The sequence below is a fragment of the Trachemys scripta genome, chromosome 4 (assembly GCF_013100865.1).
Source record: "Trachemys scripta elegans isolate TJP31775 chromosome 4, CAS_Tse_1.0, whole genome shotgun sequence".
Lineage (NCBI taxonomy): Eukaryota > Metazoa > Chordata > Testudines > Emydidae > Trachemys > Trachemys scripta.
In genome coordinates, this window is record NC_048301.1 from 124,210,710 (window position 1) to 124,222,652 (window position 11,943).

Below are 11,943 nucleotides of genomic sequence, written 5' to 3' on the forward strand. Positions count from 1 at the left end.
GGACCATGTGGTGTGTAAAGTTAAGCATGTGCTTAAGTCTCTACTGTACCCTGGACTTAATTTCTGAGGAACCCTGTTTGTTTCATCCCCTATTAAATTACATAGATTTTACCCTAAGATTAGTTGAATTTTCTAAAAAAGGAAAAGGAACTGATCCCACAGGGCCAAATTCACCTCTGCTGTAACTCCCTTAAAGTCATTGGTGTTGCATCATGGCTACATTTAGCCCCCAGTTGTATAGAATAAAAAGGTTTTCTGATGTTTATTCTCCTTCCTATTTCATGGCCAGAATAATTGAGTTTTTTCTATGAACATTTACCACAGCAAATAGAGGCTCACTCTTGAGAAAATATTGAGGCAAGTACTTAAATCCCAAGGTTTTAAGAATGTGCTTAAGTACTTTGAATAGGGATGGGATTAATTACATGCTTAAAAGATCATCATGTGCTTAAGTGGTTTGCTGAAGTAGGGCCCTGGGCAGCTGACAAGCCCTGTAAGTTGTTTTTGGGAATTCATTGAAAGGGTGCAACTTTTAGAGAACCTCCCCATCCATACCTTTTGCTTTGTCAATATTCATGCCTGGGTTTATTATCCTAGAAGAGAAAATGTCACTTGGTAAAACACAAGAAACAAATACCAATAGGTCAACAACATGCTTATGTCTGCTGAACCATGCAGAGCAGAATTTGTATTTGGAATGGTAGTGTTGCTTTCTCAAATGGATAGGAAAGAAATATTCAAACTAGCCAAGATACAGGGCCTGGTAGGGCATTAGCACCTCACCTCTGCCAGACTGGGTTCAAAGCTGATTTAGATTACAAATTAAAACTTGTTTTTTTAAATGGCACCCATGGAACCCCATAACCATTAGCTCAATTACTTAGGATATGAATGTGGGGAAAAGATTTGCCTCTCAGATTCACACTACAGAACAGCAGCTGTTTGAAAGAGGCATTCCAAGTAACATTTAATTAAAACATAATACATCTGCTGCAGCTGGTAACACTAGGAAGAAACATGGCTGCCAAACATGCCAGGAAAAATCTGTATATATTCCAACATGCTGTGGCTACTCTGACAGTTGTAGAGACTTTTGGGGTCCTGCTACTGTACCACTGCTGTTAATAAATATTTTGCTTGAAGGAGAGCAAGTTCAGGCCCTTAGCTAGCAGGCAGCCTCCCTGCTAGCTATGATACTTTAGTTACATCAGAATTAGACCCAGTGTAAATCAGAGGTAATGCCCCCACTGAAATCATTGCACCTGATTCTTTGATCTGATTTATTCCAAAGTGTAAGGCACAACATTGATATCCCTAAGCATCACAACAGTGCAAAATACAAAGACACAAAGTAGAATCTGGCCCCTTGGTGTCCCTATTACTAAATAGGGAGACATTATACTTCAGCAGAAGTTACCTTATGGGACTTAGGAGACCTGGATTCTATTCTTGGCTCTGCTGCTAGGTGACCTCGGGCAAGTCACTTTCATCTCTCCATGCCTCAGTTAGCCCATCTGTAAAGCAGGGATAATGATACTGACCACCCCTATGAAACACTGAGATATACCAATGAAAAAATGTTACACAAGAGCCAGGAAAGATTATTATAAAAGTTACCCATGGAAGAGCTCTGTATGGAATTGTTCAGGTCTGCAGCTAGGCAAACATAAGCGGGGAGCTAGGACAAATTTAAATTGGAGGGCCTGGTGTCCTCTCCAGCCCAAATTTTAGATACCAGGCAGAATTTCTTATTTTTTTTAAAAGGCGCTTTTAAACCTAAACTGCAAGCAATAACATCAAAAACAAAGTGTCAGTGTTTGATGTTTTGTTATTCATTTCTGGGCTGGGGTTTCATTCCTGTGTTCCCCAGACTCACTGTTGGACCTTTGGCAAGTCACTTCACCTTTGCTGTGCCTCAATTTCTCCATCTGTTAAGTGGGAGAAGTGATATTTAGCTTTTATTGAAAGCTTATTGAGATCTATGCACTATGGAATACTCCATTCCCATAGCCAGATCCTGCCCAGAGCTCCCCAGTCACCCCTTACCCTATTTAAAAAAAGAGAGAGTACAGAAGCCTTATTTCATACAATATTTTGCTATGAATTCTGTTAATACATTTGAATCATACTGTTTTCCATTGTCTTTTTGCATGCACACAGTCTTCACCCCTCTTTAGACAAATTTGTTTCCTCCCTGATCTATTTGCTTCTGTTTTCCCTACAAATAGCTCTCTTTCCCTTTCTAAGCAGCTCCCTTCCCAGTTTTCTATTTCACTGCTTTTTCTGCCTCACTCCCAGCCCACTTAATTCAACGACGAGAAAGGTATCTATGTCCCCTTGGGCCTCTTCTAGTCTGGCTCAGTGATCTTCCCCACATTCTAGCCTCCTGCTCTCACTGCCTTGATACCATCCTCTGTCCCATGCAGCCCCACCAACAGCCACTCTCAGCTCCCCAGCCATAGGCTTACCTGTTCAAGCCTCTGCAATCAAGTCTCAGCCCACACTCTTAAGACCATGAATCAGAACATAAGAGACTATCCTCTTTCTCCCAGCTCCCTTATCAAATCATCACTCCTGGGACTTTATTGAGACAGGGGGTCTCAGTTAGTGGAGGACTTGACTTCTGAATTATATCTAGTAAAACTCCAAGAGACAAACTAAGGTTACAGAGTGTGTAGCAGGACCACCTTACCCAGGCAGACTTCAGAATCACTACTGCCTCAGTTTCCCCTCACACAGGGAAGATCTCCTGACTCTCCCAGGAAGGACTTTCTGACACTCCCAAGTCTCTTTCAGACACAGTTTTAGTCTTCAAAACATAAAACAAAGGCAGTTCCTCTACATACATACATTCCTCCCCCCCAACTACAGCTCCTGAAAGCTAGCTTGCTTGGGTCTGTCTCACTCACACAGCTGAATAGAGACCACATTCTTTCCCCCTACTGCAGTACATTCTATAGGAGCCCATCTCCCTCACATAGCTCCCTATAGGGCACTCGCCCAGCCTTTTATAGGGTTCACCTGACCACTTCCCAGCTGGGCCTCATAATTGAACAGGGCTTGCTAGCTCCAGGCCACCTGACCCTTAAAGGGGAAGGCCACCCTGCTACAGGGTGCTGACAACATTGAAAGGGATTGAGGAAAGGTGACAAATGCTGCTACTAAAAGCGAGGGAAGAAAGTTTGAATAAAACCCCAAGAAAACGGGCAGAAGTTTGAAGGATTAAATAAAAAATAAATTAAATTAAAAAGGAATCAGAAAGGGTTATTATAAAATAAAGGAGCTAGGCAAAGGGGTTTTTTTTAAAGCATTTTTGATATTTTACTTATGGTGTGTGTCTGTTGCTGTTTGCTATTTAGGCCCCGATCCTGCAAACACTTACAAACATCCTTAACTTTTCCACCATGGGATAGCACTACAACCTGTGGTAAAGTTAAGCATGTGTATAAGTGTTTGCAAGAGCAAGGTCTTGGACTGTAAACTTTCTGGTGCAGGGATTCTCTCTCCCTGTGGGTTTCTACAGCACCTAGCAGAGTCTGGGGATCTCAATCTTCATTGGAACCTTTGGGCATTATAGCAGTATAAATGAATTAATAGGAAATACTAATTCCCTGGCCTGTGAATAATTCTCCACCCCACACAGGCCACCAGATAAATTATCTGTTTGTCCCCCTTCCCTCACAACTAATCGATTATGCAGTCCATTCAGCTTTGTCAGTATACCTCACTGATCCCCACACTCCTTCCCAGTTCACCATCTGTCCCTCCATGCCTGCCGGACCAATCCATCCTCTGTAACTAATCAGTTAGCTGATCCCCGCTCAGCTAATTTCATAGCTGTCTTTCTCCCCCATCCAAATCAGGCTATCCCTCCCAGCTTTGTACCCAGTCTGTCCATTTTCCCTCTGCCTCCCCAGTCAACGTAATGCTCCCCCGCACAAGTCATGCTTGACCCTTCCTCAACCCAGTGGATCTACTATTGGAGCTGTGTGATGCTGTCTAAAGGGGAAGGTGACCGTCTACACTTATATGGTCACCACTGTTACAAAATTGTGATAAATCTTGTACAAAGTATGCCTTGTGAGGTATCATTGGAAAAGGTATAACCTGCTGAGTATTACTGTCTTGTTATAATGTGTGTATTGACCTTGCTCGTGGAGTTATGAATTTTTGCTGTATGTTTGTAACTCAAACATGTTGTGAGTCTGAGAAATGCCCACAGATTAGCTCTTCAGGAAAAACAAAAGAAAAAAAAAAAGAAGGGTGTCTGCACATCATTCCCAAAGACACCTCAAATGGCAGGTCCACAACGGTGCAAGCTAGAATTTGCAATTCCTATCAAGGACTGATGGCCACGCACGTACGCCATGACACTTCCTGACCCATGACACAGCCAGGATTTTTCCAGCAATAAGGGTCAAGATATAAAAGGGGAGAATAAAGGTCCCTGGCCACCTCTTTCCTACCTCATCTCTGGACTGGTGAATTCTGACAGGGGAAATTTCAAACAAAAGGACTGAGGTCCCCAAAACTATTTGGGCAACCCAGAGAGACTTATAGACAACTAGCAAATTTAAGATCCCTGCTATCGTTTTGGACTACATACTTCGATCCAACTGTAATGTATTTTATTTGCTTTAGTTTTTTAGTAACTCTCATTTCTTTTTCTTAGTTAATAAATCTTTAGTTAGTGTACTAATGGATTGGCTTTCAGCGTAGTCTTTGGTGTAAGGTCCTGAGCATCCATTGACCTGGGTAAGTGACTGGCCTCTGGGACTGGAAGAACATAATGTGTAGCGAATTTGGTTTTAATAATGTTTCATCACAGAAGTCCAGTTTGTCTGGGTGGTAATATAAATTGGTGCATCTAAGAAGACTGTGTGTGGCTCCATGGGAGCTTTTATTGAGATCCGGGAGCAAACGTGTTGCTGGGTTGGTTAAATCTAATTATAGACTATACCATCAGTGTGGGAGTGTCTGCCCAGTTTTTTAACAGTCTGACCTAAGATTGGCTCTCTCAGCTGGCACTACCAGGCACAGTGACAGACTGTGCTTGCTGCTGCCAATGGTTTTCACTGTTAGTGACTAGACGTGTGTGTGTGTGCACGCGCGTGCATGCGGACATGGAAGATTACGTTTATCAGCACATGCACACTATCAGTAGAATTCTAAGTGTCCTCTAGTGACAGAGAGCCAGAGCCCTGCTTGATTTTGTTTAACTCACACTGTTGCCAACTCTTGCAATTTTATCAAGAGTTTAATGGTATGTGATTTTTTTACTTGAAGTCCCAGCTCCTGGAGTCAGGTGATTAAACAGGAATCTCAGCTTTCACATAAAAGCATCTATTTCTAGTCCTTGTGTTGCAGAATTTTTTTTGAAAATATGAACCCTAAGGGCTCGAAAACCAGAAAGCAAATCAAATTAATCCAAAATGTATTCTTTTTTAAACACATGTTTTTTAAGCCAGTCTCATGATTTTGGATGGGGCCTTCATTCTTGATTTTTGAATACTTGGGATTGGCAAGACTGAGGTCTTCTGTTCCTCCTGTAGAATTGACCCTCGGGTAGTTATGATGTGTGACACTGGTGTGGATGGTGTAGTTAGATCATTGGGAGCAGATCATGAGATCCTTACACTGAATATTTCCCCATTGACTTCACTGAGACTGCTTACCATGTGAAGCATTATTCATCATCAGCCAGGATATCACACTGTGGTCCTGGCCAGGATGCAATCTGCTATCTGTTTGGAATCTAATATTCTCTTCCAATGTGTGACCCAGGGAAGAACTCAGCGCACATGGGAACTCAGAAATTTAAGCAAGTTACTCGGTTACCAGAAAGTTCAATTTAATTCAAAACTGCCTTGCCCCAGCCATACTCGTAGCTAAACTTTCCCACAGACAAATTATCACGCCCCAAATATACCATGCAAATACTGGTGTTAAAACTATTCCAATTTTCCTGGAATTTCACCAGTACTTTTGTGCCACTTGAACCAAAGCTTCATATAGTAATAAAAATCTTTAGCTTGCAAGGCAGTTCAAAGCGTCTTCCTCTTCTTGTCTATGAAAATGTCAAGGTCTCTAGAATACAAAGTCTCTATGATTTCTTGGCTGAACCCTTTGCACACCTAGAGTTTCTCTGAGTATCTTATGCTGAATACTTATCTTATACAGTTGTATCTTGCGATACAGCTGTATCGTACACAGTTTCCTCTTATGAATAGTATTAGGTTTAGTGTAAAGAGTTGATCCATCAACACTCTGTCACTTATTTACTTAGCACAATTTCTAGATAGCTAATGTTGAATGTATTAGTGAAACACAAGCATGCACCACACATCTTAGTCACGTAGGGCTCAAACCTCCAAAGCAGTCTAGCCCAATCCAGCAAAATACTGTTATTCACTAGCACTAGGGATCAGAACCCCATTGTGCTAGTTGTTTTACATACCTGGAGTTTGAGACAGTCCCTACCCCAAAGACTTTACAGTCTAGCTAGACAAGAGGAAAGGGTGCCTGATTGGAAAGATTATTATTCCCATGGGGAGCTGAGGCATAGAGAAATGAAAAGATGTGTCTAAGGTCACACAGATGATTTGTGCTACATCTGGGAATTAGACCCCAATCTCCTGAGTCCAAGACCATCCTTTTTCCCTGATGTAGGATTAGCTTTTTTGATTGTTCCTTACAAGCCAGTTCTGCCAGCCTCCTGGAAATGTTTTATTGGTCTGAATTCATTCCAGTGTGTTGACAATATCCTGATATTTCACTTTACAAATCATCAAACCCACCATGGAAAAACACATCTCTCTTCCCAAAGGCTGGGTGTCCGGGACTCTGGGATAGGAACCCCATTTCTTGGGAAAGGAATCTTTGATACTGAAAAGAAAACATGATCAGATGAGAACTGAGATCCAGACAGCAGGTGCAGAAGGGGATCCAGGCGCCATCTGGCATAACTGAAGGAAGTCAAAGCAATAAGGAATAAATGGGACATTGCACAATGCCCCTTGCCCTAATCACCAAGCAACTGCAACTGCCGGGATGCTCCAAAAAGCAGAGCTGACAGCTCAACCCTGCACTGGGAGGTCACCAACTATCTAGAGGTAAAGATCTTGGGACAAATCCTGGTCCTACTGAAGCCAATTGGAGTCTTGCTTTAATGTCAATGGGGCCAGGATTAAAGCTGCTCAGAAATTTCATTGAAACAGTTTTCCATCTGAAAATGCCGTACTGTTTACTGTTATATGTTTACAAGTCACGACTAGTGACCCTGCTTTCCATCCTCACTCTTAGTTATGAGGAACAAGGAGACAGTGCACGGAGAGCTGAGGTCTGGCCCCACCTTCCTTACACTCCCTACACCCAAACTGCCTAGGGACTTTCCCAGGGACCTCCAGAACTTCAGTGAGATTTCTGTGTGTGCAAATAACTCAGAATCTCGTCCAAAAAGAACTTTATCTGGCATGGCAGAGTTGAACCTCTACAGCCAGCTCATCCCCTCTGGCTGTCATTGTCTGTCTGCGCCATTAATAGCTTCACCCCCACTAACTAACAGAGATTGCAAAGGGTCTTTTGGTTGCCTCCTGTCAGCCACCACTTCATTGTATTCAACTTGATTACCCAGGGAATAGACCAGGAAGGAAAATTAGATGAGTCGATCCATTTGAAGAAAGTATTGATTAGCTTTGAAAAGGTTCTGCGCTTTGGGAGATTTATTCACTGGCCCCCTTCTAGAGACAAGCTAGCGGCTCATAAAAAGTTTGTGATGGATGTTCATCCCAAGCAGTTTGCTTCATTGGCGTGGCAGCCTCTTTCACTCCCCTCAGACAAGAATTACTATGCCACAGCTAGTGTGCACCCACCTTCCTCACTTAAATGCCTGTCCTAATGACTGCCTCTTAAAAGGAGCACATTAAGATTTAATCAGCACAGATCGAGGGGGTGGGATTGGAAACCCAAACAATGGAATATGCTTAGCCTGTCATTCACTGAACTGATACAAGATTAGAATCTCAGTGGTGTGATACAGGCTTTTTGGGTGCTCAAGTTCATACACCTTGGCCCTGATTCTGGCTGATTCTAAGTAGTGCTGAACACTTGTTTATGTAGTTATAGTTTAGTTCCCTGTGCAATATAATGGGGACATACCTCACATGCATTATGCTGTGCTGCCACCTCCTGCCCAAAGCTGGAAAGGTTAATAGCAAATGAGTTTTCTCACTTAGGGCAGTTATTTTTTCCCCTCACCTTTTGACCTTCTGATCCCTGGAGTGCGCACATGGAGGCTATCATGTTGCACACAAAGCTCACTCAAACCTGGAGATAAGGTCACAAATGAAAATGGGGTTGGTGCATTTTAATCTCATTTGTCTGTATCACGAAATGACCACATGTTGGCTAAATGTGACGTAATTGGTCGGGTCTGATCAAGAGAAGCATATTGCAGGGTCACTGACAGCAGAATCACTGAGGTTCTGGCAAGTACTCGTTTTTATACTGGCATCAGCTGTTTTTAAGCCCCTAGTGATTCCTAGACGAAGTAACTTTAGAGCATATGCCAATATCTATATCTATATTGGGAGGTTGCACACCTGAAGCATGACCTGATGACTGCAGTGACTTCCTTTGCAGCACAGACCCTACTTCTCTTTCTAGCTCTATATGAGTACCAGGGTGTGTGCTACACATCAGAACAGTGAGAGGGCTGCTATTCCATTGGACTGTTAATAAACAAGGAGCGTCAGCCTACAATCTTGAGAAGAGGAGGAAGCCACTCCTGGAAACAGAAGGTTATCAGCTTTCTATACATGGAGGAGAGGAGCTGTGCCAGGCAGGTGGTTCAGCTGAGATACATCTGTTTTTCATCAAAGCCCTGGAATCTCCTCTTGTACAGGAGAAATTGGAAGGGATGCTGACAGGCTGAGTTTTGCCCCCTATGAACTTTTACAAAACCACATCCCAAAGCAGATGTTTTCATTAAAGTTACTACCCTCATTCCCATACAGCCCACAGATGGAGAATTTAGTCATACATTCATAGACTCATAGACTCATAGACTTTAAGGTCAGAAGGGACCATTATGATCATCTGGTCTGACCCCCTGCATGCTGCAGGCCATAAAACCGTCCCTACCCCTTCCCTGGACTCTGCTGTTGAAGTCCCCAATCCTGTTTTAGGTGACTTCAATCGGCAGAAACCCTCCTGCTAGAGATCCCTGCCCTATGCTGCGGAGGAAGGCGAAAAACCTCCAGAGGCTCAGCCAATCTGCCCTGGAGGAAAATTCCTTCCCGACCCCAAATATGGCGATCAGTAAGACCCCGAGCATATAGGCAAGAGTCTCCAGCCTGACCCCGTCAGCCATTATACAATTTACCTACCATTTCTTGGTTTTCCTTGACTACTATGTTATACCATTAAACCATTCCCTCCATAAATTTATCTAACTTAATCTTAAAACCAGACAGGTCCGTCGCCCCCACCGTTTCCCTCGGAAGGCCGTTCCAATATTTCACCCCTCTGACGGTCAGAAACCTTCGTCTAATTTCAAGCCTGAACCTCCCCACGGCCAGTTTATATCCATTCGTTCTCGTATCCACATTAGTACTAAGCTGGAATAATTCTTCTCCCTCCCTCGTATTAATCCCTCTAATATATTTAAAGATAGCAATCATATCCCCCCTCAGCCTTCGCTTTGTCAGACTAAACAACCCAAGCTCCTCTAGTCTCTTTTCATACAACAGGTTTTCCATTCCTCTGATCATCCTAGTGGCCCTTCTCTGCACCCGTTCCAGTTTGAGTTCATCTTTTTTAAACATGGGAGACCAGAACTGCACACAGTACTCCAAATGAGGTCTCACCAGCGCCTTGTACAACGGAAGCAGGACCTCCTTATCCCTACTAGATATACCTCGCCTAATGCATCCCAAGACAGCATTGGCTTTTTTCACCGCCACGTCGCATTGTCGACTCATAGTCATCCTGCGGTCTACTAGGACCCCTAGGTCCTTCTCCTCTTCCGTTACTTCTAACCAATGCGTCCCCATCTTGTAACTAAAATTTTTATTAGTCATCCCCAAATGCATCACCTTACACTTTTTACTATTAAATTTCATCCTATTTCTGATACTCCAATTCACAAGCTCATTCAAGTCTCCCTGCAGGATATCCCTATCCTCCTCCGAATTTACAACGCCTCCCACCTTCGTATCATCCGCAAACTTTATCAGCCCACTCCTGCAATCGGTTCCGAGGTCAGTTATAAATAGATTAAATAAAATGGGTCCCAAAACCGAACCTTGAGGCACTCCACTAGTAACCTCCCTCCAACCCGACAGTTCACCCTTTAATACGACCCGCTGCATTCTCCCCAATAACCAATTCCTTATCCACCTCTGGATTTTCATATCGATCCCCATGTTTGTCAGTTTAACCAATAATTCCTCATGGGGTACAGTATCATTCCCCTGCAGTGTTTGCAACTCAACATAGCCACAAGGGAACCAGTGTGTGAAACTGACCAGAAGCATTTTCCTTGCCCATGGAAAAGTTTGGTTTCCGGCCAGAAGCCTCTAACAGGCAGGGGATGATGGAAACTAATCTTGACATGGAACCAAGAGCAAAGTTTGCTGGTATAAGGGTGGAATTTAAACAGTCTCCCATCCAGTCCAATGCCTCCATTCCCTTGAAACTGTGAAACGTCAGAAACTTCCAGTAAGTCTACAACTGGTGTGATAGAAACGCCAGGGGGAAAGCAAATGAAACACTTCCCTGATAGACTGTATTTTCTAAATGGACAACCTACCCTAATTCTCAATTACTGAGGGACAATCTTCACTCATTGATTTATTTTGCTTTCCACAACCAAATCTCTGTACAACTTTTCATGAGTGATGTACCCGAATACTTGAAGGCTAATATCTAAACTGTATTCTTAAATTTATTCACCTAACTTTGGGTTATTGCTGATTATGCACTATATGTATCATATGACTTTTAAAAACAAACTTTGTATTTGTGGATAATCTAAGCATTCTACCCAGATGTACAGACACTCCTTTCTCAACCTGTGTATTATATAATTTTAACATTAGCTTTAATACAATTTTAAAACTTGAATAGTAAGTGGTTCAGTGTGAACACAGCTTGCGGTCTGATTCCATTCTCTCCAGACAGACCTAGAGATCCCAACCAGAAACAAGATTGCTTGTTGATTTGTCCAGTGTGTGCACCTCACACTTTCCCTTCCCAACAGAGAGAAGCAACGGAGAGGGTCAGCTTCTCAGGACCTCTCCAGTTCGGGTTCTCTTCCCCTCTTATGGATGTGTTATGCAGGAGAGCTAAAAAACCTCACCGTTTAACCTCCCTGTTTCAAACTAAAGAGTTTGTATAGAACACAGTGATGAAAACTAAGAAAGTATGTTCAAGGGAAAGCCAAATCTTGTCACACCCCCAACTCCCTGGAGTCCAGGGACCAGATTCTGATTGCTTTACTCATGCTGAGTAGCACCTACGTGCATGCCTAGTGTCATTGACTTCAGTAGGACTACATGTGCAGGAAGGTAATATTCACTGTGTGAGGATCAGAAACTGGCTCAACCAGATAAAACTCGAACAACTCATCTGTTCCTTTGTATACTTGATATCTATTAATTCAGGGATGACCTGAGTTGTGCTGTTATTATGTGAGAGAAATCAATAGTGTTACCATGTTATAATCCTCATGGTTTCCAACAGGATTGGAAAAGGTTGCGTGGTATTTAGAGTTGTCTCAGTAAGTAACTTGTGACGTATCTATCATCTTGATAGCTGGATCCAAAGAATGAGGTGTTTCTGGACTGATGATTTTAATGATCAAGAGGACAATTGAGTTTGGTAAAACTTCAGAGAAAAGATGCACATGCACACACACACACACATGCAGACACACACCATCAG